The sequence below is a fragment of the Podarcis filfolensis genome (assembly GCF_964270895.1).
Source record: "Podarcis filfolensis genome assembly, chromosome: 9".
Classification (NCBI taxonomy): domain Eukaryota; kingdom Metazoa; phylum Chordata; class Lepidosauria; order Squamata; family Lacertidae; genus Podarcis; species Podarcis filfolensis.
In genome coordinates this window covers 40,604,769-40,631,747 of record NC_139610.1, presented here as the reverse complement: position 1 = coordinate 40,631,747, position 26,979 = coordinate 40,604,769, and the positions used below count along the sequence as shown (strand labels likewise).

Here is a 26,979-nt window from a genome sequence, read left to right as displayed (position 1 = left end):
TCTTTTAAAAAGAGAAGTGATAAAAGTAGGTATATGGGGGGGGAATAAAAAAGAATTATTATTTTTTTTAAAAAAGGGAGAGGGGGAGGAAGGGGTTAAAAAAGGATATTTTTTTTAAAAAGGGGGGGGGAAAGAAGGGGGTAGTTTCTTCCTTTCTGCGATCTCCTTTGTCATGCGGCTTTCCTCTGTTTTTCTTGCCGCTGGAGGGGTAGGCTGCGGTCGGCTCAGCCACGTGTTTTTTCCGGAGCCTCTTTTGCCTTCCTGTGCTCACCTACCTCTCCTCTTTTTCCCGTCGGCAGAGATGGGGGCAGCAGCGGTAAAGTTGGGGCTCCTTTTTCTTTCTTTCTTTTTCTTCTTCTTTCCACCTTTTCTTTTTCTCCCTCTCTGCGTTAGCTCCACTGTCCTCCTGGTTTTGGAGCTCCTCTCGGCTGTTGGGGGGGTGGTCGGGTGCCTTTCCGGCTTAATCAAGGTTGTGGGGGGTGTTTTGGCTCACTTGATAGACGCCCCGGGCACCCCCAATTCCTCTCCGCTGGCAGTGCTGGCGGCAGCAGTCCTGGGAGTCCGGGAGTCGGCCAGACAGAGCCTTTTACTCTGGCTGGCTTCAGGCAGTGGCGTAGCGTGGGTTGTCAGCACCCAGGGCAAGGCAAGTAATTTGCGCCCCCTAACCCGTGGATTTGCGCCCCCTAACCCATGGATTTGCGCCCCCTAACCCATGGATTTGCCCTAACCCCAGATGTTGCGCCCGGTGCGGCCGGCCCCCCCTGCACCCCCCACGCTACGCCACTGGCTTCAGGAGCTCTTTTCTGCTGTTGCAGCCGCCATGCTGCCTCGCCGCCAAAGCTCTATTATTATAATTTATATATAAATTCAAGTTGTAAGACAATAGAATACAATGCAAGAAAGAAAAGAAGCAAGGAAAATACAACAAAAAACCATGCAGCATTTAGCACCAAGTGGTCCATCATGAACATCAAGAATTTTTCAATGGTCCATAGGGAAAGAAAGTTTGGGAAATTGCTGGTCTAATATACAGGCAGTGACCAAATTGTGTGGAGTGGGAGGGTTATGTTCTGGAGGTTCTCCATGCAATCACAGGGGCAGGAGGGCCCAGAGCTACTGCAGTTGCCATTCCTGAAATCACATAGCTTCACCCTGGCCCACCCTGACATCCAGGTCTGCTAACCAAAAACCTACACGTAGGCTCCTCTCAGAGTAGGAACGTTCACATATAATGCATAAAGGCAGCTACTGACTTCATGCTATAGTTCATTTTGGAATTCGCTTCCTGTTGCATCCTCTTTATCAAGAGCATTTTAAGCTGATTGAGTGAAAGTGTCTCCCTTTTTAAAATGATTTGTTTACTACCATTTGCCAGGCAAGAGTTTCCCACAATCTCTCACTTTCTCTTCATGCAATTTCGCCATCATTCCAGATATAATATAAGGGGTTGACAAAAACAAACAGCCATACAAAAACTAGGCGCTTAGCCAGACATTTTAAACTTTGAACTCTGCTAAAAGGGTAAATGTTTCACACAGCATAGCTTCTCCCTTCTTCCTCTTTTCCTCAAGCTACACAGAGTTTTGTCAAGAAACGGACTAATTAATGTCCTGGATGGAACAATTTCAGCAATAAATGGTATTCCTGGAAAGCTTGGGTTAGAATAACTCTGATTTGTATCTTACTTCTAATTAAAAACAACAACAACCCAAAGTTTCTACTCCAGAATTAGCCAACACAAGCTGCACTAACATGATACAGTCAGCTCCATGGGGGCGGGGAGTGATCAGAGGCATCCATTAAATTCTGAGCCAGCCCCACCGCTGTCGTGTGATGGCATGAAGGCAGGGCCAAGGATGTGTCAATGGAACCACCACTTTGTTAAAGTCCTGTTGGGCAGTGGCTGGGGTCAGGATTGCATCCTAAACCTTGCCCTGCATGGATATTACAGTCAAAAATTTCAGCCCCATTTTTCTTACTTTTGACATTTTAAATCTTTAATGAGCTTGCTTACCCAACTGGTAAAATCTGTAAGTCAAGTAAGTATTTTTCAGATGTATACGCAGCTATTTATTTATTTAATGAATTTCTACCTGGCCTTTTTGAGAAAGCTTCTCCACAAAGAGAATTGGCACAATCTCCACAAAGAGATGGCAATTGACTTAGAATCTCAGTTGATAATACGTGTACATTATAATGGACAATAATGGCAAATTCTGTATGTCTGAGCCTTTGAATACTCAGCAACTACACGGGGACAGGTTAAATACATTGTGTAAATAAGATACAAATGGCATGTAATTCTTTATTACTGTTGCAACAGCGAAGTGGATTTGTGTCACTTTTTCAAAAAGAGAAGCACTTGGAATTGTAGACACAGATGGTGATTCTTCGCCTGTAAATTGTTTCTTTTAGGAAGCACAAAAGAAGAAACTTGTTTCAACAACATTCCTCCAGGAACTGAACATTCTAATGCCACATTTTTGCAGAAGAACAAAGACGTTTGCCCTGTGCAAAGACACTTGCCCCCGAGTGCTTCATTCTGCATTGTTTGGGCTGCATAAATGCTTGCTGTTTTTTCTAAAAGGCTTTACTACCTGTTTGAATCTCATATGCTTCAAATGGGTTGTGGTTACCCTACAAAAATGCTGGAAGGCTGAGCAGTGGTGCTAAGGAGTGTCATTCAGCCAACCGACACTTTTCCTTCCTGGGTTCTCTACGAGAGCAAAACTGAGATCAAGGAGGAGAAAGCAGACAGCCTGAAGTCCTGGACCACCCCTTGAAGTTGTTTTAAGTAAGAAGACAGGAGGAATCAAGCCAGGTTGGTGTCCTATTTGCCCACTGGACCAGCCCTCATTGGTTCTAGGCACCCCACAATATTATGTGTGTTTCCATCAGCATCTCCACAATCAGAGCCAGGTGATACAGGGAACAAAGTAGGCAACATCAGGCACCAGCTCCGATCGAGTGAATCACATTTACAAAGTAAACAGCAGCCACAAAAGTAGACTTTCCTTCTAATGCAAATAGAAGATGGGGGACAATTCAGATTTATACCACGGGTGGTGGTGGTGAAGGGTTAAAGTGCCCCTTTCATGTATCACGCCAGGTCCCAATCCAAAGCAGGGCCTCTTGAGCCTGCTTTTAACTTTAAAAGGAGCCACGCAAATCTAGTTCAATCCTAGCTTGAGTGTTCTAGTGGGTTTTGTTTTGATGTCCTTCCAAGAGATAAAGACTCATAACTTTCACAGCCTTTCCTTCTGAAATATCAAAAGAGCCATGCAAGCTCAAAGCAGATCAAAGTTGTCTTGTCTTCCAATATAATCCAAAGGCATTTTCAACAGGAGGGATTCATCAAGTTTCCTTTATGTTTAAGGAAGACTGAACACAGGAAAAACAGAAATGGCATGATTACATGCTGATAGATCATATCCACCAACAAACAGGAGGCACAATACTTGTGAGCCAACTTAGCAGAGTTATATAGCTGTAGTAAGTACATAGAGTGATGACAGCAGAACAGCATGTGCTTAAAATCAGCCACATATATTCTTTCAGCAGGACCAGCCTGAAATATTTTGCTGCCTGAGGACGAAGGGCAAAATCCTTTCCCCCCCATTCCAGATGAATCTTATTTCACCACTGGCAACAGACCAGCATCTTCTGCTATGCACGAGGGTAGCAGTTTACTTAGGATATGTAGAGCAGATCACCGAGAACACCCAGTCCCGCATCCCATCTCCCAGCATCTACCACCTGAGATAGCTGCCTCACTCTGTCAAACAGTAGGGGTGGCCCTGTCTAAGTTTATGCCTGGGCAAACCGTTTTTCACTTGATTTATGCCACTTATGTGCTTCACACTTTGAACACAATGTACCTTGCTCCTCTCCTCTGCCACAGGACAGTCTAGATCTGAATCAGGGGAGAGCATAGCTATTTTTTAAAAAAAAATTGTAAAGAGAAACAACAAGGAAGGGAAGTCAGATGCTGATTAAAGTTGCATCTGGTTTGGCAAAAAAATAAGCTTCCAAGGGGACATGGGTGGTGAATGGGACGCAGGTTGCGCTGTGGGTTAAACCACAGAGCCTAGGACTTGCCAATCAGAAGGTCTGCGGTTCGAATCCCCACGACGGGGTGAGATCCCATTGCTCAGTCCCTGCTCCTGCCAACCTAGCAGTTCAAAAGCACCTCATAGTGCAAATACATAAATAGGTACTGCTCCGGCAGGAAGGTAAACGGCATTTCCATGCGCTGCTCTGGTTCTCCAGAAGCGGCTTAGTCATTTTGGCCACATGACCTGGAAACTGTACACTGGCTCCCTCGGCTAATAAAGCGAGATGTGCGCCGCAACCCCAGAGTTGGTCACGACTGGATCTAATGGTCAGGGGTCCATTTACCTTTACCTTCCAAGAGACAGGCATTGCATTTATAGGCAACTTCCCATTTACGCACGTTTCAGGCATGCACCACCGCACATGTGCTCATTGCCACGAACCGAATAGTGGCGTGAAAGGGGCAAAAACAGCCCTTAAAAAATGTGAAATTAGCAAAAATGGCACCAAAATAGTGTCTAGCAATCCCACAAGCCTTTGCAAGTGCAATCCCAGGAGCTTTTGCACTGACCTTTGAGGCCTGTGGACAATTGGAGTTTGAGCAAGGAGGTTTGGAGGGAGAGATTGTGGTGGAATTTGGTGTTTTTTTAAAAGGGTTTTCCAAGGGTTTCCAGAGGTTTAGAGTGTGCTTGCAGGCATTTTCAAAGGTGTTCCCAAGATACGCAGTTTCATTTAAATGCTCGGTGCCTTGAAACATAACCCCTGCATAAATGGGAAGTTGCCTGTAAACTGCTGAGGAGGAGAATGAATGTCTGTGGGAGAATGAAGAAAGCTATCTATCACACAAGGAGGCACGCAGTTAAAATTCCAGTAAAGAACTCTGCCATGGTGTAGGATACATATATAGCCTGATATACATAATCAGATGAACTGGCTGGGGTTGATGGGAGTTGTAGTCCAAAATATGTGAAGGGCACCAGGTTGTCAAAGACTGTTAGAGAGTGAAGTTCTATATGAGATGTTGCCATTTGTGTGAAACTGGAGATTATGTATATTTCCCACAAATGACTCTACTTAATATAGAACAGACAGCCTTCACCACCCTGGTGCCTTCAACATGCTTTGGAATACAACTCCCATGAACCCCAGCCAGCTGGAGGATGGTGAAGGCTGAAGTATAAATACCTCAGAAATGTCCATTGTTTCTGTGCTGGATGTCATCTATAAAGCTCTGGAAAGCTTCACAGATCTGACATAAACACTTTGCGGGATGCCTAAGTATTTATCATGTTCTTTAAATTTTTATATTCCAGCCTTAAGGAGCAAACCAGTGAGGAGCCTTGGCTAGGCTACATCACACTTTCCAATTAATATGGACCAGGTATGTGAAAGGTGAGCCACTTGGGATGCTACGATCCCTGAATAGCCCCGGGAAGTCTAGAATATGCCAGAGGGGAAAGATACCTATATACGGATGACCTAAGGAAACCTGTAGAAATGTCTTACTGAGAAATAGGTATGTACATTTATTTTGGATTATAATATCTGACTGTATAAATGCACTTAAATCATGTGTTGACTCTTTCCTATGCATCTATAAAGACCTTGTTCTTTTTGACAAGCTCACCACAAATTTGGGTTCTCTTGATGGCTCCTCTGCCATGCAGTTTCCTGGACAGGGAAAGCTGAGTCCAGCTATTTAAAGCCTAACTTTCCGTTTAACGTTCCAAGCATTGATTAATTCTCACTTTTATTGGACCCTGTAATTTAAGGAGATCTGCCCCATCCCAAATTAATAACATCATCATGGCTGATGCAGCTCAGTGATATACAGAGGCAGAGCTGTCCCTCTTGGTGTAAGTTGAAGGCTGGAAAACCTGTCTCTGCATTTTTGGTCAGTGTTTTTCCTCTTTCATTGCAGCATGTCATAATCCAGCGATTAGGCCATGATGAAATTCAGCAGCCATCAGACAAAATGATTCTGTGGGTAGCAGATCCTTTGGGGAGAACTGATTTTGGCTGATAAATATAAAGAACTCCAGCTCAGTCTCTGGGCAAAATGAGATTGATAAATGAAACGTCTGTAGTGCACAGTGCTCACTTCCTGTCAGAGAAACACCACACTCCCCATTGCTTGTATTGTGATATGTCTGACTATGTTTAGCAGCGTTTGCCAGCAGGCTGCCTATCAGAAGGACCAAATCTGCCATTTAACACATTGGGTGTTCTGTCAGCACAAAATGCTGAAGCAGTTAATTGGCCTAGCCCAGACTGCTAATGTTCGAATCAAACATAAATCTAAGTAACTTAAATGAATTCAGACTGTCATGTCTACTAGACTTGCAAAAAAAACAGTGGTTATTTTAAAAAAAATAAAAAGGAGTTCAAATGACTCCAAACTAAACCACCACAAGTATAACCCTCTTCTTAGAGTTTTCTTTCATGATGTGTATTTACCATATATTGAGATTCATTTCTAAAACATATCAAACTGATAACAGATTTCGTTATGATATAATTATGAAGTCCACTGATGAACCACATAAACCAAATTTTGCTCACATTTTGAAAATACAGCATTTTTACAAAAATTAGCAAAAGATGACCAGCTAATGATAATAGGATCCCACTTTTGTCTTTTGTCTTATATAATTTGTTGATTTGGAAGTCCTATTCTTTTTTAACCAATCTTTCATTTGGGAGATGACACTTTCTCCAATAGCATTGTTATTTTAAACCCTTTTGGGATTTGCGGACAGTATATGAATGTATGTCAAGGGTCTCCCCCCCCACACTCTGTTGTTTTTGGACTCAGAATCAGTTCAACAGGGTAAAACTAAGCAAAACAGAGCACCACATAACTTAATGAGCCTTTAAGATATATCCACATATACATACTACACCACATAATTTAGAATGTTGTACTAATTATCCATCCTGTTCAAGTCTTCTGAGGACAATCTAACCATTATCTAAGAGAAGGGAAACATTTCAATGAAAAGTTTCTACATCTAAGCTGACACAAATGATCTGGCCTGGCACTGATCATGATCACCAATAAATTATTTCAGTGGTTGGAAGGAACTCTTTAGTCGTTGGTGAAGCTATAACAAATAGACAGACAATGTGGCACCATTTGTATAAAGGGCAGAAGTTAGGACTGCATTCATAGCTACAGTGATAAAACTCCCACAATCCTTTATAGTATCTTTCCCCCCCTGCTACAAAAATGTGTGTGTAGCTAATGCTAATTGAATCTTGGTGAATGCAAGCTAATGGAGAAGAATGAGCTTTTAACCATATTAAGACAATACTTTTTTGAGTTATTATTTGCATTTACTATTTATTAAGTTTGCATACCTTCACCCGAAGATCACAGGGCACTTCACAGAATAAAAATGCAAAATGACAACATAAAATGCACAATAAAACAAAAATAAACTAATAACCTCACTCCTACAAACATATTTAAAGGGCCATAGAATGTTTAATCAGCCCAAGGCCTGGTAGCAGAGAAACGTTTTTGCCTGGCACCTAAAGATATGTAATGATGGTACTAGGCAAGCTTCTCTGGGGAGAGCATTCCACAAATGGGGAGCCATCTCAGAAAAGGCCCAGTCTGGTGATACCACCCTCCAGGCCTCTTGTGCAGAGGGCACACAAAGGACCTCAGATTATGAGAGCTGGATTCAGGTTGGTTCATATGGGGAGAGACAGTCCTTGAGTTAAAGAGCAATGCATCTTTACTTGTGTAAAGTTCCTTCCCACATAGAAGTCTTCTTTTGATCGGGAAGGCTGCCTTATCAAACTTCCTGATCCCAAGGAGGCTGAATGGATTTAGAAGTCCCCTTCAGATCTTCCTTCTTAATGCAAAAGACTTTGCTTCAGACAGCCATACTCACAGAGAATGATAGGCCCTTCTTAAAGCTTGCTTGCATGAGCAGCACCAAGTCCACAATAAGCTGCTGTGTAGAAGCATCCACAGACATGGCCACGGTGCATATAATATGCAAAATAATGATAGTGAATTGTGTTCTTAAGCCTCTAGTAATATTTCATTAAACTTCCTTTTTCTGAGGTCGTGCCCAGAATGCTATAGTGTAGCGCTGAAGAAGGGCCATGGCTCAGTGGTACAGAATCTGCCTTGCATTCAAAAGGTTGCGGGTTCAATTCCCAGCATCTCCAGACTCCCACCTAAAACCCTGGACAGCTGTAGCCAATCAGGGTAGACAATACTGAGCTAGATGGATCAATGGTCTGACTCAGTATAAGGCCACTTCCTATGTTCATCCTAAAATTTACCTTACATTTCTTATATTAATAGGGAAAGAGAACACCACATTTCAGAGATTCTCTAAGACTACAAATGACCAGAAAATTATACCAACAAATGGAACACTGAAGAGCACATCTCCAAAGCATGCAGGGTCAACTAAATACATTTTGCTATCTGAGGCAGAGCAACAAGTTACGCCCTGTCCCTTTTCCAAGTCAAGGGTGCATAAAACCTAAGGCTAGCCAAGTTTTTTGGCACCAAAGGCAGAAAATTCCACAAGTGTCTGTCCCCATTTCCTGGCAGTAGCAATATAACAACAACAAATTAAACCATTAGCAATTTTTTGCCCTTCCCTGATGCCCCAAATCTGTTGTCTGAGGCCACTGTTTCACTCTGTCTCATGGCAGGGATGGCCCCGAAAAAGTGCATTCTTAGCTAGTTAGGGAAATCTGGGTGCATTTTTTCAGAAAGCGTCCGTTCACAATTTCTTTTGTTATTATTACTGTTTTCATTTAAACTGCAGTGGATTCATTTCCACAGTGTGATGATTGCAGAAGACAAATAAAAGTGGAACTGTAAGCAGGTTAAGTTACTGGCTTCAGATTACTGAAATAGCAAGCAAGTTTACTGCAAAAGAGACATCACCGCCTCATTTAAAAGGAAAAAAGAAGAAGAAGAAAACCCAGATGGCTCCCTGTCCCATATTTAAAGTTTTGAAAGAGCTTGGCAGAGGCTTCCTGAGACTGTAGACTCCTTATTTGGAAATAAAATGGTTCACAGAAAGCAAAGGGGGGAAGGGGGAGGGAACATCTTCCGAGAAGACTCAGACCTTGATAAGTTTGAGTTGTCCAGTGTCCTAGCTAGAGGGGAACATGGTGATATGAGTGCTGATGCTACAGTGAAGAAGTCAGAAGTTATTGAATGTTTGGTCCTGGGTGTTTGCTTCTTATGAAGTTAAGAGGACTCGCCATTTTATAAGTGCCTGCAGCTCCCCAGTCCCATTTACTGGGACTGCATGGAGCAGGTGAAAATTGTAACGGGAGCAATTTTTCATAGTTTTCTCAGTAACAAACTATTAAACAATGACCCTGTATTTTGTTCTTTCAAGGTAGTTTTTAGTTCCACAAAAATGGGGAAGGTACGATCTGTGTAGGAGTGCTGGTAAGGAAGAGCAGTAAGCCACACAAATGCAGCTCAAGCTGCTAAACATGCTCGTTCATTGAGATAATTCACAAAGATTCCATAGCTGCTGAACCATCTAGAAGACTTACTGCTGGCTTTCTGTGACTTTGTGGGTGTTTTTAAAATATAGTGCAAATACAAATTCTCAATAGCCTTATATCAAGCATAGCAACAGCAACATTGCATCATAATTACGGTAACTTACGAATTTGCCCAGACCCACACAGATAATAGTGGCACAAAAGCTACATATTTAGAATTGTGTCCAGTTAGATTTGAAGGTGCCCAAAGACCCTTTCTTCACATCCAGTTAGATGTTATGATAGGCATCCTTATAGGATGACTGTGATTCCTATTTTGGCAGTAAAAGGGTTTTGTAATGTTTGTGCATTAATCAAGGTACCACCTGCTTGTCCATTCAAACAAACACACTAGCCCTATTCAGATGACAGTTAGGTAAAACCAATGGGGAAAAGTGGCAAATGTGTCTTACAATTTGTATGCATGTAAGACTCTTTACAGTGACGCGGGTGGTGCTGTGGGTTAAACCACAGAGCAAAGTGCAAGTAGATAAATAGGTACCATTCTGGCGGGAAGGTAAATGGCGTTTCCGTGCCCTGCTCTGGTTCGTCAGAAGTGGCTTAGTCATGCTGGCCACATGACCCGGAAGCTATACGTCGTCTCCCTCGGCCAATAAAGCGAGATGAGCGCCACAACCCCAGAGTCAGTCACGACTGGACCTAATGGTCAGGGGTCCCTTTAAGACTCTTTACAGACTGGGGACCAACACCTGAAGCCAGTGGTGTAATCCCATATCCTTCCCCATACAGTGGTACATCCGGTTACAGACACTTCAGGTTACAGACTCCGCTAACCCAGAAATAGTACCTTGGGTTAAGAACTTTGCTTCAGGGTGAGAACAGAAATTGTGTGGCGGCGGCGCAGCAGCAGCAGTGGGAGGCCCCATTAGCTAAAGTGGTACCTCAGGTTAAGAACAGTTTCAGGTTAAGAACGGACCTTCAGAACGAATTAAGTTCTTAACCAGAGGTACCACTGTACCCATCTTGCTTTTATCTGAACTGCTGTCTAAAATAAGACTAATAAGCAACCAGAAGGTTCATGAACTTTGCTCAGTGTTTTTCATTAGACACTTTTGTTATACAGTTGTGTGATTTAGTGGAAGTAAAGACCAGTGAAGAAGCCAACATTATTACTAAACTAGACTGGCAGTTGAATCATACCCCAACACTGGTTGACAGGCCAGCTTCCTCCACTGTATCTGAGGGCAACAGGATAATCTAGGGGGCACAGGGCAGGCCATACTGCAGATATAGTCCTGTTCTCCAACACCAGACTGCCATTCCTCAATACTCCAACATCTGCCACCCAAGGCAGCTGTCTCACTCTACCCAGTGGTAGGGCCAGCCCTGTTGAAATTTGAGTAAGGGCAAGTCTAGAACCCCGGTAGTTGTTCATTGGGTTATTCTAAATAAACGATCTTTTGTGATGAGGCTATACAATATTTCCTAGGGTTGTGTCATTAAACCAAACAGGCGTTAATCCAAAATACTATGAAAGAATGCAATAAAAACAAACTAATTGCATCATGTGTTGCTCGTTGTTGTTTGTGATCTCAAATGGTGTCTAAAAAAGGACAGCCTCTCTTCCATTCTGCCCAGGGTTATTCTGGGTTATTATTATTAATCACTGCATAGGATAAAATAGCAACTATAAAAGCAAAATAAATCACAAAAGACAAGTGCAAGGAGTCCACAAAGAAGATATGAGGCTCCAGTCCTCTCAAACTGCGGAGTTGTAATTAAATCCCTAGATACACCGAAAAGAGTAAGAAATGTGGACTTTAATTGCAGAGGCTTTTAAAGCAGAGTTTTTACTTTTAGAAAGTCACAGCATGGTACAGCGGAAGATCTTAATAGAAGGAAAGATGAAAGGTAGAGGAGTTTCAGTTTTATAACTTCTGCTATATAAGATGCTGTGCATTAACTGTCAGCCTCCACAACTGTACCTTTTTTTTGTTCTGTTTTTCTTTTTGGATTAGGGTTTTTTTTAAAAGAAAGATGGACATACCACAGTTATGCTAATCATGAGTGGAAAATATGCAGTGAAATGACAGGATAGGATTAATTTAATTTCTTTATTATATTTCAGACCCTGCCCCATGTTATCGTCACCACAACCTGAGGTAGGTTAGGCTGAGAAATGGCACCTGACCTACAGTCACCCAGAGAGCATCATCATTATTAATTAAATTTATATACCGCTCTTCATCTGTATATCTCTGGGTGGTTCACAACATACAAGATAAAAACACTACCTCAACTTATAATCCATTGGCCCAACTTTTGCAACAAGAAATGGATGGAACAGAATCTGAAATCAGGGCTACCTGTGCTTTGTTGTTTGTAACAGATTCAGTTATAAAAAGGGAAAGTCTCTTCTTCGCAAATTAACACCACACAGAGCAGCTAACACAAGTTGTAAACTGTCCTACTTAGGTGGTCACAATGAAATATATCAGAAGTTTGTATGTTAGAAACATAAAGGGGAGCAATGACTAAATCATTGAAGGAGTTAAGTATTTCAGCACTTTGCAGGAAAACCAACACCAATAAGGAACCCAGATCAAAATGTGCTGCCTGTCTGCTAAAAGTATTGTGTAAAAAAAGTCTCCCAAAATATAAGAGAACCATACAAACACGGATCTCCAGTTCCACTAGGCATGACTTCAGTTTCTTCCCGAAAACAACAGAATCCTTTCCATGTTCTCATTGAAACAATATGCCAGCATAAAGGGGCCTCTTCTCACCAAAGCCATCGCTTGGAGCAAAATGCTAATTAAAAGCAAGCCTACCTTTCTTCTCCATCTGCCCAGCTTTGCTCTTGAAACAAACCACTTATATTTACTTGTTGTGTAAAGTGTTTTGTTTATACTGTTCAGTGTGGTTGTGTGGTGCTTTTTATCCTCTTTCTTTTACTTTGAAAGCTTAGGTAATGTTTTGGGGACATATGTATCAAAATGGTTAAGACGCGAGTCCAAATGCCAAAAAGAAAAATATTTAGCTGCATATGAAAATCAGAAAGTTATGTTTTTCATCTCTTCCAGAGACAGGAAAAAAGAAGTCTGGCTTCACTCGCTGACAGTAAGTGGGTGCAAATCCCAAAAAAAATTAGACTCGCTTGAAATCCTACTAAGCAGAAATCTGGCATTGAGAAAGTCATATGTGATTTCAAATATGAAATGGAAATGCACCTAACTTTCTATCCACAGGGGGCCCTGATCCAAAAGTTTCTTGGGTTCCATATTCCATATGGCCCCCAGAGTCCCACATCAATAGAAATTGCTTCGTTTATTTAGGCAACTTCCATACCATACATTTAAAGTTCTCTTATACCATTTTAAGCAGTCATGGCTCGCTCCCAAAGAATCCTGCAGTTTTAAGGACGCTGAAGAATGACTAGGAGACCCCTCACAATTCCCAGCACCTTTAGCCGACAATAGTTCCTAGGATTCCTTGTGGCAAGCCATGACTGTTATGAGTGCTTTAAATGTAGTGTCAATGAATACTCTCCATGCCTAACCCCATTGTGTAAGATGAGCATTCCTCACCTGTGAGGTTCAGGAGGAGGTTACTGCTCAACATGGTGTCAGGATCAGGAAGGAATTCAGCCCACTTCATCAAAGGCATGAATTGTTCTCCTGAATTAGAGGTTTGCAATGCAGGATAACCCTTGAATGTTCTGATGAAGTAGACTGTAGTTCACAAAAGGTTTATGTATTAATAAATTTGTTAGATTTTAAGGTCTACAAGACTGTTTGCCGTATTTCCTGCAGCAACTCCTTCTTGGTTACCCCCTGGAAATAGTTGAAAATGGTTTTTATCATTTTTGAAAATGTAAAACATAACAAAATAGGGTCATTCTCTTTTCAACTTATATAAAGTACCAGCAGCCTCATTCCTTGGGTTACTAAGAAGCCTCCAAATCAGTGCAGTTTTGAAATGTGGCTAAAATCAGTGCAATCTGAAATGTCCAATTTGACATCTGGATCCAAAATAGCATTCAATTGCATCTATACATAAATGAAAACCTGCTCCAAGCATAGATGAGAACCTGCTCCTTCATCTCAGGAGCCATCATACAAAACGGGGAACAAACAACCAAGTTTCCAAAATATATAATAGATGGAGTTTTGGCTGGCTTTCTCTCTTTTATTTCCAGTTAAGAGAAATCTTATACAGCCAGGAGTGGAAATCCGAGTCACACCACGGAAACATTTTCTTTCTGCTCCCTAAATTACTTTGTCCTCCCTTCATTTTCCAAACAGATAAGTTCTGACCACCAAAAAATTGGCAGCAGAGCAAATCACGAACGGGAAACAAACCACTTTCACAGAGAAATGAAGGAAAACTGAACTGTTGCCCTTTTGCAGTATATTTAATCTTTACTAGATATTACAAACATTTAGTCAGAGAATCCTGGTGTTTAGCTGAACTGCCCATCCAAGAAAAATTAGGAGACAGTAATAGCTATGTGGTTTAATCCCACTCTATGTACTTAGCACTTAAAAAGAATTTAAAGTATTCATCATTGCACAGGAGGGGAAGGCAAGCAGGTGGGTATCTATCCATGTGTGTGTGTTTGTGTGTTCACAAAAAGGCATCTCCCAGCCATATAAAACTGCTTGTTTGATTGCAGTTACTCTGGAGATGAAAAAGAAAGAGTGCACTGCTAGGACTAAGGGAGAGAAGTGGGGGACACAAACATGCAACTTGCTGCAATGCCAGTTCCCAGGAAAGTTGTGCTGAGCTATTGGATTCTCAGGTGCTACCCTAAAACCAGACAGCATGAAGACTGATTGTTATGGACTTGTGTTGGCAAGCAGACACTGCTCATTTATAAATAAGAACATGGTGGTCCCTCTGGCAGAACAAAACTAAAGGGAATGACAGGATGTTACTAAGGGAAAGTGGCTGGAAATAGCTACATTTTGTGAGGTTCTTGGAGCTGCTGTTTATATTTTGTAAGGGGCCTTTTTTAAAAAGCCAAAAGACAGGAAGGATGTACATCATATATACAGCATGGTGAAAACTCCTCCTGTCTAGAGTAAGAGGTTCAGAGACACCCAACATCTAGCTTAGGTGTGGGTCACATTTGCACCATACATTTAAAGCGCTAATTCCCCACTCTAGTCATGGCTCCCTGTATTCCCCTCACACCCTATTCACCTTCCCTGAGTGGTTTAACAACCAATCCCTCTTGGAATAGTAACTCTGTGAGGGGAATAAGGATCTCCTAACATTTCTCAGCATCCTTAGCCAACTCCGGTTCCCAGAATCCTTTGGGGGAAGTCATGACTAAAGTGGTATCATAGTGCTTTAAATGTATAGTGCAGATGGGGACCACACCTAGTCTAGATGCTGGGTGAGTTGTGGGGTGCCTCCTCACCTCTAATACGGTCATGGCCTGTGTCGGAATTCACAGTGCCCTGAAGGCTGACAACATTGCACAGAAAGTGGAACAGAAAGATTCAAGTGACACCATTTTCAACTCCCCCCTCTGCAAATTGTGGTGACAAAGTGTGTCCATTGTTTACTATAGGAAATGGGCTCACATCACCAGCTATTGCAACACCAACAAAAGCAATGGTGACTTTCATTTCTATCTTTTTTTAAAAAAACCCCAAACCTTCACATTGTGATATCTTGAATCCCCTTTCCCTTGATAAACTGGTGGCAGGAACTTGGCCAGCCCAGATTCTTCAGAGATGCCAACAGAACAGCCATTTCTCAGCAGTGGGTGCTTTCAAACACTGAACTTTTGCGGATGGGGAGAGGGCATGGGAGGATGGATGCTGATGTTCTGGCCCATATTCAGACTTACAATACCACTGGCCTGAAACGGCATCTTGTAAAAGAATTCAATAGCTTCTAAATCAGACAGATGCATATTCTGTACCTATGTACCCTACAGACACTTTTCTTTAAAAGTGTGTTTGTGCTGGATGTTGTGGGAGCTCCAAAGTCCACTTCTAAGCCACCAGGCTTATTGCCAATCCCAATGGATTCCTCATCCATAAACAGCACTCTCGAGCTACTGGGATATTTTCTTCTTCATAAAAGTGTTCAGGTCTGTAAACAGATTGTGTCCTGCAATTCAGGCCTATGTAGCCTTGGGCTACATAGCGTGAGGTAATGGCTTTTTCTACCTGCCTTGCTCCACCGTCCGGCCCTAGGAGCCTTCATAAGGGAGCTGTTTCCAGAGGAAGAACTGTGAGGAGAGGGAGACTCTGTTTGCCATCAGCAGCTGGTTGGTTCCATCTTTGCTGCCGCACCTCCAGTCAGAGGAACCTTCAGAAGGGAGTTGCTATCATGAGCATTATGTGGATGTGTATTTCAATAAACTGAATAGAGTGGAGGTTATAAGTCATGGGGTGTGGAGAGAGTTTGTGTATGAACTTAACAGTGCTTAGTTTATTTTTGGGTTTCTATTTTGTTAGTGTTGTTAATATTGTTTTATAGATTGCAAATGCTGCATTGATTTGTTAATCACATGATATGACTTTTGCTTTAACTGTAATGTTTAGCTTATTGTTTAGCTGCTGCTTTGTTAACAGTGTTTAAAGACTGTAATTGTTTCACTGATTGTTAATTATTCAATATGTTTTATGCCGTATTTGTGATGTTCTATCATGTTCTATCATGTTATTGTTTGTAAGCTGCTTTGGGATTCATTTGAATGAAAAGCAGCATAGAAATATAAAAAATCAAATCAATAGTGAGCCTCACGGCTGAAGAGGAGATATGAATCTAGATCCTGCACTGGCAAATTACAGGGCCCTTGTCCCCTAGCATTAGACACACTGCAACAATAATTTTGTACACATAGAGTTAGGCAATTTTTAAAAGCTGGATCATTGTAAACTAATTAGAATTCCTACAATTATTTTTAAAGGTAGTGTTTTTAAAGGACTTTAAAAAAATTAAACTCAGCTACCTGGCATATAGTTATTTTTTGCTACCATTACCCAAAGAGCCACGATATTTTAAAAAGTTGTACATCAGTGCTATAGACAATTGTCCTTCATTGCTTTGAGAAAGGTCTGTGGTGCTTTTAATCATCTAATATGCTCCACTGCAGGAGAACACCCTGGAAATGGGGAAATGCATATATATATGCCTTTCCCCATTTCTAGGGCGTATATATATATATATATGTTGCTGCATGTGCTGTGTGCGTATGCATTGGGTGTCAACTGAGTTACATTTCTCCCCAAGGTGTCATGGGTACTTGTCTTACCAAATTTGATAGAACTGACAAGTGTTTTCATGTAAGAGTGGGAAAAGGGGAGGGCAATGTATAACTCCCCATCACCTTGTCAAGCTGAGTGAAGGCAAACTCCAGCGTATTCCTTCACAAGTGATGAGGTGTTCCAGAGTCATTAAAAGTCATAAAGTTAGACTGCAACTATGCGCCATGCATACGAGATGAAGTCAGCCAGGGCTGTCCTCCTTGTAACAGGTGAAGGCTCCTCTTCCGTACCCTTTCAACTCTCAGACTGAACCACGGGATCCGGCTGAGTTGGAGCACTTTCTTTGCAATGTACTTCGGAGATTTCACGAGAGCTGTAAGTGTAACTTTGGCCTGGCTTTCTGCCACCTGTCTCATTAGGCAGGTATCTAAGGGCTTTTTCACACACACACACACACACATTCCCCAAATATCTGACACTGCTTGCCTACTGTCATTTATTCCTGCTGCTTCTCCCTTCATAATAACATTAAGTTTCTAACTAACAGTGATAAATATCTATGGAGAAAAACTGGTTTCCTCTTGCTTGTGATGGCCTTCTCCTGCTTGTGATGGCCTTCTCTTCTCATTTCTCCAAGGTAAGGAGCATAGTTTTGTTTTTGCAGTGATGAAAGGGGCTAACAAAGGCACAGCATAACTTTCAGAGTGCTCAGGCATTAGTGGGCCATACTAATGTAGACTTATATGAAGAACAATGCAATCCAGCTCATGTCTGTTCAGAAGTAATAATAATAATAATATAATAATAATTTATTATTTGTACCCGGCCCATCTGGCTGGGTTTCCCCAGCCACTCTAGGTGGCTTCCAACAAAGATTAAAAATACATCAAAATAAGTAAGTTGAGTGGGATTTACTCTCAGTTAAGCAGGTGTAGGGTTGCAGTCAAAATGTATCTAGAGTTTGACTTTATGTATTAACTTCACACTGCATGCTTAAAAGCTACGCCTATTTAACTGATAGCTTCCTATCCAATATTGCTTGGGAATTCTAGGATACAAACAAACAAAATCAGGGCAGTTTTTAAATCAGGGCAGTTTTGAAAGGTTTATTCTGCCATCTTGTTTTAAAACAGTGTCCGGTTGCATCCAAACACAGGAAAACCTGTTCCTTGATCTCAGGAACCATCATGAAAAGTCTAGTTACAGTATCTTAAAAGGTTTCCAAATGCCAAACAAACAGGTAAACAACCTTCCTAAAATATATATTAGATTTTTGTACAATGTATTTTTGGCACTTTCTTTCTTTCTTTTGGCACTTTCTCTTTAGCAACAGCAATGATGATGGTGATATAGCCATGGATTCAAGAATATGCAACCCACTGATGTACTAAGGGACATAAGAGATGCGTCCTGTTTCACTGCATGAGGCGAGATGGGAAGTGGAACCCTGCTCTTACATGCCATCTGCTGTGCCATCACTGGCACTGCTGCCACATCTCTCGCCATGCAACTTCCGCTGCTGGGGGAGAAGCAGCACAGGCATCAGTGCCAATTTATGATCTTGCTGAAATCTAGTGAAATCTCTTGTGCTCTGTGAAATTTCTCCGGAAATAGGTGGCAGAAGTGGCACTCACAGGGGCACCACCTCGGGGGCTTCTGCCAACTGAGATGGCTTCTTGAGTGGGCTGGCTCTGCTAAGGGCTGTTTCACTTGACATTTGCAATTGCAAGAGACTAATGACTTCTAACTTGTGGCTACCAAGTCGCATGCGTTTAGAGCTAAGGTAGAGAGAAAGCAGTGCACTGCTTTAGAAATCACAATTTTTTTATCTGTCTGCCTGCTTAATTTGCATTAGTAGGGTTTTTTAAAGCCCTTTTTGTTTAGTTTTACAAATTATTAATTTTGTGTCGTGTTAAGGCTGAAAGCAGCAATTCACTGAGTAGATTAAATCAACGTGGTAGTCTTTTGTGCAGCAGTTTTAACATTTGGAATCAATAAACCACACCATTTGGCACAGTCCTCGGGGCTTTTGGTGCCAGTGTGGAGATTTTCCCTGCATTTTGGAACAACCATGTGAATTCCAGCTGTTTTCCATCACCTCAGTCATATGGAAGTTATTTGCAGCAGGTTCCCTGTGGTGGCAGAATTGTATGGAGCCTTTAGTCCTTGGAACAAGTAAGAAACCTGCTGGATCAAATAGAAGACAAATATAGCCCTACATCCTGTTCTCAGAGTGGCCAAGCAGATGCCCATGGGAAGGTTGCAAGCTGGACTTGAGCGCAAACTGCATTCTCCCACCTTCTGGTTCCCAGGGTCTGGTATTCAGAAGCATACTTCTTTTGACAGTGGAGGTGTAACACAGCTATGTATATTATGGATAGTATCCACTGATAGCTTTCTCTTACATGAATTTGTCTAATCCTCTTTTAAAGCCATCCAAGTTAGTGGTCATTATGCTATCCCAAAGGAGCAAATTATTCCGTAGTTTAACTACGTGCTATTTGAAGTACTTTCCTTTGTCTGTACTGAGTCATCCGACATTCAGCTTCATTGGACGACCCTGAGAATGAGAGCATAATGAAGGATGGTTATTTAATTGAATGTCTGTCTCTGGTAGCTTATCCTGCATCATCATCATGCCTGGGTGAGTTTCCAACCTCTTGATGATATCTTAGATCAAGGAAAAACATGCGACAAGCATTGACCAAAAAAAACAAAAAACCTTGGCTATGATGGATTGAAAATACTGTGTGAAAAATTGTGTGAAATGTGTGATAGACAACATTGGCACTCTTCTAGAAAAATAGCTTCATTTCCACTGTTGCCTTTTGAGGCATATGGCACATGTGCATGGTGTCATCATGCATAAACAGGAAATTAAAATAGTAACGCCAGCACAAGTTGTGAATAAGTCAGAACACATTTAAAAGAAAGTCCCATTTATTCCAGCATGTCTTCCTCCAGTAAGTGTGATTGGGATCATGGTTCAAATCCATGAATTATGATTCAAAATTAATAGCATGTATAGTCCCTCTGGCAGAGGGTTCAACATCACTGCAAGCTACTTTGTGTTTGCACAAAGTCGGTCCTCGGTCCCCATATCTGGTGTGAGGAGGGAGGTGCATGTTGTGTTTCTTGGCAATCCTCACTCCTGAGACAGAGCTGCTTTTATTTATAGGAGGTGCAAAGCCACTGCTTCCCTTGATGCTCTATTGAAAAATCCAGGCAGCCGTTTATTTTAAGCCACATCCAAGATAACAAAGTGACATTATCAACAGTGCCACCACAGGGCAGCTGCATTTATTTATTTATTCAATGGGCGAAAGTGTTACAGAGATGCAGTGAACCCTCTTGAAAAGCTAGCAGTGCATAAGTGGCCCAATAATAGAATTACATGCAACTGTCTTCTTTGCTTCAGTGGTTGGTGTGAGTTTCACAACTGTCAGCCGTGTTATCAAGCTGAAGCAGGAAACCGGATTGGTTTCTCCTAAACGTAAAGGAAAGTGTGGCCGTAAGAAGAAAACAACTCCTAGAGATGACACTTTCTTGCTTTGACAAAGCAAAAAGGATCCCTGCAAGATGAGTGACACATTGAATATGGATTTGAAGGAGAAAGGAATCCAAATCAGTTCCTCTACAGTTTGCAGACTCCTTATTGCGGTCAGATGAAAAGCCAGAAGACCTGTCAATAAACAGCTTTTAACCAAAAAAATGAAAGAAAAGCGGTATAAATGGGCAAAAAAGTACAAGGCATAGACGAAAGACCAGTGGAGAAAAGAATTTGTGGGCTACATGCAAAAGTTGCCTCTGTGCAGCTATGGAGAAGCTCATTCAGGCACTGATTCCAGTGTGGTACAGGGATCCAAAAATCAACAGTGAATGTTCGAAATTAGTAGACTCCATGCCAAACCATGTTCAAATGCTGTTTAAAAATAGCGGAGGTCATATCCACTACTAATGTACGTATATGTGAGTTTTGTACATGTACATGTTAGTTTTGTACAATAAACTACTAAATTCATTGTTTGTTTCAATTAATTCGCACAAGGCTGTATATGCACCTCTTTCTGTCCTCCATCCAGACAAGCAGAGTTCAAGGACGCATTCCAGCCAGGCAAAAATATTTGAGGTGTGAGGCAGGACCAGTGAGAAGTGTGGCTTGGGAATACTACTGACCAGATACAGAGGCCTAGAAGGCCACATTCAGCCCCTGAGTCTGAGGCTAGACATACTGTGGTACCAATTTGGAATTTTAGATCACTTTAAGCAGCAGTGTTGTACTGCACATTTCCAAATCTGTCTTCTACCATTCTGTGGGACATTGCAAGCGTTCCTAGTGTTACACCTAAGAAGAGATCGCATGCTGCTCCTATAGCACCCCTAAAAATATTAGTACCCCATGAGGCAACTTCAGTGATGTGTATTAGGCCACCCACATTGGTATTAATACAAATATTTGCTTCTGGTGATTCACTTAACTTCATCCAATATTTACCCCTAAGGAATGTTTTCCAGCTTAGACTATGAGCCTTTGCTGTTGATTTAGGAACCAGATTCAATTAGGAGCCCTGCTTAAAAGCAGTCAAGCAGCAGCAGCAAAGCAATAAAGGGGGGAAAGGCTGTAAAGAACGCTTCTGAGAAAAGTGTAAAAAAATACTGTAGAATCACAAGAACAAAATGTATGACATGTAGGCAAGTTGGATGTGAAAGTTTAAAAGCCACCCAAAGTCCTTTCTCTTCATGACACTAAAATTGCAAAAGCCATCTGGTCTCGAATTACATTGACCACATAAGGACAGAAGAACCACATAAGGACAGTTTATTTATTTTTGCTGCAGACTAATTGTACAACTGAGGGCTCTTCCACACTTCTATTTGTGCCATGATTCTAAGCACAGGTCCGTGATTACTAGGCATGGGTCTGAAAGTGGGGTGGGGTTGTTTTTTGTTTTTTTTTTGTCCCACCACTTTCCCCGGGAAAAACTGCTGTTTAATCCTGATCCGATTCATCACAATGGGAAAGAAAATGGTATTTTAAATGGCTGTATCCATTTGTCTGTGGTGGCCCAGGATATAGATCCTACCAAGGAAAATTCATGGTTCTCATTAAAACATACCTCCGACATTTCTCCAATGAAAAATAGGGATGTCCTACCATACCTTCCAACAGTTCTCTGATGAAAATAGGGACGTCCAAAGTGGGACATTCCACTTGAGAACCAGCCTCTCTTTACCTATCAAACTTATTTTGGATAATATACATATTCTCGTCGCTCCCATCCAGGAATACCAGCAAGATTTCCTGGGCCCAGAACACTGTATGTGAGCTGACATCCAGCAGCATCAAGACAGCCTCAGGTCTCCCATCCATGGCTTACAGTGTCTGTAACTGTTGTGATTTCACCCAGTTTGAACACTAAAGAACATATGAACTGAGATGATTAAATGGAGAGCTCATCTCTACTCTATTTCTTATTTAAATAGAAGACTGCTTTCCTGCACCACCATTTTCCCATTTTCCTTTGGTAAAAGGAGCCTGAAGAAGCATCGCTTTGCGAGTTGCACTCTTCAACAGTGGTGAATGGTGAATTATATCTGAAAACAAAGTTTATCATAATTGGGGCACTTGCAAAGTCTTTTGCTACTGCTGAATGCTATATGGGCCCAAGGGGTATTGCATGTAGTACAAGAGTAGCAACTCGTAGTCATTAGCAGTGTTGGAGGGGGCTGATAGCTATCCTGTCATTAAAAGAATTATTGTAATTTTAGCTGCAGCGTGACAGTCTTTTTAAAAAAAAATTAAAAACTTGTCATTGAATGATGAGCAAATCCCATCATGTTTCATTACTGTAAGGGCTGGTGTTCAAAACACTGGACCTTACTGTAGTCTGGTTCATCCTTATCACAGAAGATAGCCAATCCAGGCAACCTATCAAACCCTGCCATAGATTATTGGATTGGTTCCTTTGTTCTTCAAGGTTTTCCTTTAATCCCTGCAATCTGAAGACTCTGTGGTTTTCTTTTCCTTTTTTTTTTTTTTGGAACATGGTCTTTTGGAAATTTCACCTGTCTTCAGAAAGTAGCTTCCTAAAGACATTGAGGCTATCTACCCTTTCCCTCTTTCAAGGATCTCTTCAGCCAACTAGCCCTCATGCAGGACCGACCCAAGACCTTTTGCTGCCTGAGGCAAACCAGAAAATGGCGTCTCCTGCCGTGCCCTGCCATGTCTCACTCCTACAAAACAGCAACAACAGACATTTGCCTAGCTGGGAGGTTCTTTCATAGCTCTTTGCAGAAGCCTGAGAGGTTTTGGAAGATGGAGGTGCTAAGCGACATCCACAAATGTGGCTACTTCAACGCTCCCCTCTAGTTTCCCACAGAATCTGAACAAGGGGAACAGCATTGTACCCCTCCCCCCCCAATAATAATAGATAAAGGGCTGGTAGGTGGCTGGACTTCACAGCTCAGATAAAAAATGTTCCACTCTATTACAAACTGAACAGTGCCTATGCCCGCAGGGAAGAAGGAGAAGCAGCCATGAGAGAGGTGGCTGATGGGTTTGCGTGCCTGTTCAGTGGGCTGCAGCTTCCTCTTTGGCGCATCGTGGGTGTTTTTTAAAACAATTTCATGTAATTGCTTAATAGATAATTTCACTTGAATGTTTTAACTTAATCTTATAGTCTTTTTAAAAACAAAACAAAACCTTAAAGTTAAATGAGTATCAGCAGGAACGAATCTGGCATTTCCATCAAGCAAGGAAGTCAGCCAGCCAAATTCTTTTAAAAACACAGTGGCAAGAATAGATCTTGATACCTCTTTGAAGTGGGGATAGTCATTATTCTTCTTCCCCATTGTTCATCAGCGCTGACCAGATTTCAAGCTGCTTGGGATGTTAAATGGTTTCAATATATGGGTCTGTATCACCTGTAAAGTTGAACACAAGAAAAACGCTTGACAGATATTCATAATGATTGCAATTAAAAGGAAAGCAACCCAGTTTCTGATTAACTGGGAAACCAGGAAAAAGATCTGCATATCATGATAAAAAGGTCATAGCAGGAAGGATTGCGGTGACTGGGTTGAAATGAATAGTTTAATCTACAAGCAGTTTGTAGCAGATTTTAGAAAGAACAGAATGTCCCTTGAAAAGGTTTGTGTAGCAAATGGAGTTCCGTTCTGAAGTTCAAGGTACAGCAAACTAAAATGGCCTCTGTAAGAATAGTTTCTTTTGGAGGACAGAAAAAACATCACAGATGTATTGTGTTTTTACAAAAGAAGAAGAAGAAGAAGAAGAAGGCTGTATATGAACTCAAGTTATCATCATGTTGATCCCAACCTAAACAAGTATCTATGCATACAAGAATCCAATACTGCTCCAACAAATCTCTTACTTATCATTGCAGTTACTGAGTCAGAAGAACCAAATATCTTCACTTCCCATCCTTTCAGCTGAAGACAGGTGTGAGTTTAAGCCTCCTAACTGGTTGATTTTCAGCATTTGTATGCCATCCCATAACACAAAGTTTTCTGGGTGGCTTCCAACACATGGATATACATGGCTCCAGACTGAAGAAATTCCATTGAATGGTCTGGGAGGAATCCTGGAGTTTCTGGGGATCCCAGCAACACCCCCCCCCATACTTTTGCTTCCTCTCACAACAATAATGCCTGAATACAACTGATGGCCTGAATCCAGAGGTCTCCTACTGTATATCAATTTGAATTTCTTCAATCCTAGGTGCTCAAAAGTTCAACAAGAAAATGCTATCTACTTAAGCTCTTTCCCCCCTCTTTAAATAATTTTGAAATGATCAGCAAGTGTTGTATTCATGTTTACAGAGGACAACACAGGGAATGCTTGCTATGTAATGAGACACATTCAAAATTGCCAAGTTATCCTCAGCCTGCCAAAGTACATGGCTGTGCTAGCGTGGAGATAGTCCAAGGGTAGACATCTAGGAGTAAAAGTTTAATGGCCTACATGGCAGAGGCAGGTTGCAATGAAGGGAACTTTCCCTCCCTGAGCATTGTTCTCCAAATCCTGATCCAGAGACTTACAGCTGATATTTACATAAAACCAGACATATTAATTGCAATCACACCATTGTTTTGTTTGAGTATGGCAGCATTTTATCTACCAGTCTTTTTACAACTAGTTAAAAGAAAAATGGACATTTCATTCATTTTCCTTATTCTATATTAGCTTTCTTCCCCTCTCCTCCAATGTCCTACTTCTCAGTCATCTGTGTCTCCTCTGTTGTTGTTGGGAGCAAGAAGAGCACAAGGTGGCCAATTTTCCAGTTCAGGAAGGATCATAATTGGTGTCTTGTGCAACTTGTTAGACAACCAGTGCTTTGACATAACAGCTGCTTCTATGGAAGACAATTCTCTGCTTGTGTGAGTGAGATGTTTGCAGTTGTTTTCCAGGAAACCAACCAGCAGTTTTCACAGCCTGTTTTAAAGTGTTCTATATTCACATTTCTTAATACTTTTTCTTTTCTACAAAGCTCTTGTAGAATCTTATTTTCATAGCAGGTTTTCAGCTTAAACCAGTTTCCTAAGTAGCAGAACAACTGACCCAGACCCTCCACTATACAACCCCATGGGCTGGAAACCGCCATCACAAACAAACAACAGCAGCAACAACAACAACTTCATTTACATGCCACTTAAATCCCAAAATAGGCTTTTTGACTTCCAGGAAATGAAATCATGTTACTGATGCACTGTTGTTAAATTCAAAAGCCTTTCAAGTTGCTTCCATTCTGTTTGCTTGTACAATGATTCTTTGCATTGTCTTACGTTGTATTTTAATTGTATGTATATGGTGAGCTACCCAGAGAACTTATATTGTGGGGCAGCTATATAAATTCAGAAAATAAAGCAAGAATTGAAATGAACAAGAATCTCACGCCCTTCTGCAAAAAGTGACATGTGTTAAGAAAGAATGAGAGGCAACTTAATATTAAGAAAGGTGAGCTGATACAAAAATTTCTGAACCTGTTTAGGATTTTGTGTAGGGTAGTGTAGGGTAAAAGAAGACCTGGATAATTATATATTAGTAGTAACCTACTGTTATTTTCAGTTCACCTATATTGTGGCTATTTGAAACAACCTACATGTGATGTTAAATGTTTTGTGTTATGCTAAATGCTGAAAGCTATGTTTGTCCTTGCATACCTGTTTTACTTTTTAAATTTAGCTCTAAAATTGCACCACCCAAAGGTGCCAATGGCAGCTTCCCTCTCATGCCTAACAGCCACATCCAGTTGAGAAATGTGGCTAGTGATTGACTTTTGTTGCAATACAATCAAATTGCAGCCTATTCATCCTACTGTAGAATAAAATGGCCTTTGTGAAGGATCTTCTGGTTTAATTTTCAAAACAGTGGGGCATATTAGACGCACACTTTCTTGGAATATTATACAACAAATATTGTACAACAGAGCTGCTGTTGGAATATTTTTCAATACTGAAAGTTAATGATGGATTTCCTCCCCCTATTATTGGTACAGTATAATTAGTAACTGGAGTCAGAGAGAAGAAAAGGGATTTAATGTCAAGAATGCTGGTGCCAACTGATTTATAATAGTCCAGAGCCTGGCATGTTGCATTAGTTTCTACTTTTAATGATGCCCAGCAAAGTTTGTAGAACTATTGAGTAGATTCTTATAAGCACCCGAAACAGGCTCCCCCCCCAACCCTTCCCCACCCTCAAAGAACAATTGAAATTGTTGCAACATGAGAAAAGCCATAACGGATTTAAATGATGTCTCGAGGCAATTGTACCATACAACTTTAAAAGAAGAATTGGCTAATTTGCCTATTAGTTCCAATGAAGAATGTCCTTTATGAGTACCTGTCTCTGTACGTCTTGTTCTTTCTCAAGCCCTTGCTGGCAAATTTGATTGGGTGTCTATGCCCACAGACTTTAAATTAAAGGACTTCTGGATCTGCCTCTGCAGCTGTCGCAGCGGTTCCTTTCATTGCCAATGGAAACTGCTGAATTCCTCGAAGGAGCACCGAGAGCAGCCCCAGAGTGACCACACACATTTCTTGACCAAAAATGGTCACTGCAGGAATGTTCTTCGTTCATTGATTGTTTTCACTCTCTGTGTGTTGCAACAGGCATTCTGATAGGAACACTATATGCAGGGTAAGTGGGATACAACATAATAAAATGCTGAGGTCCGATATA

At 41.4% G+C, this 26,979-nt stretch overlaps 1 long non-coding RNA gene across 1 annotated transcript in view; it reads right to left on the bottom strand.

The window, feature by feature from the left end:
* LOC310770541 overlaps positions 1-26,766 on the bottom strand; it is a 41,610-nt gene extending 14,844 nt beyond the window's left edge. The window contains exons 1-2 of the long non-coding RNA XR_014552251.1: positions 26,641-26,766; positions 23,595-23,705 (exon numbers count right to left, since the gene is read on the bottom strand). This is a non-coding gene — a long non-coding RNA (uncharacterized lncRNA). The remainder of the gene's footprint in view (positions 1-23,594; positions 23,706-26,640) is intronic.
* Positions 26,767-26,979: the final 213 nt, after the last annotated feature.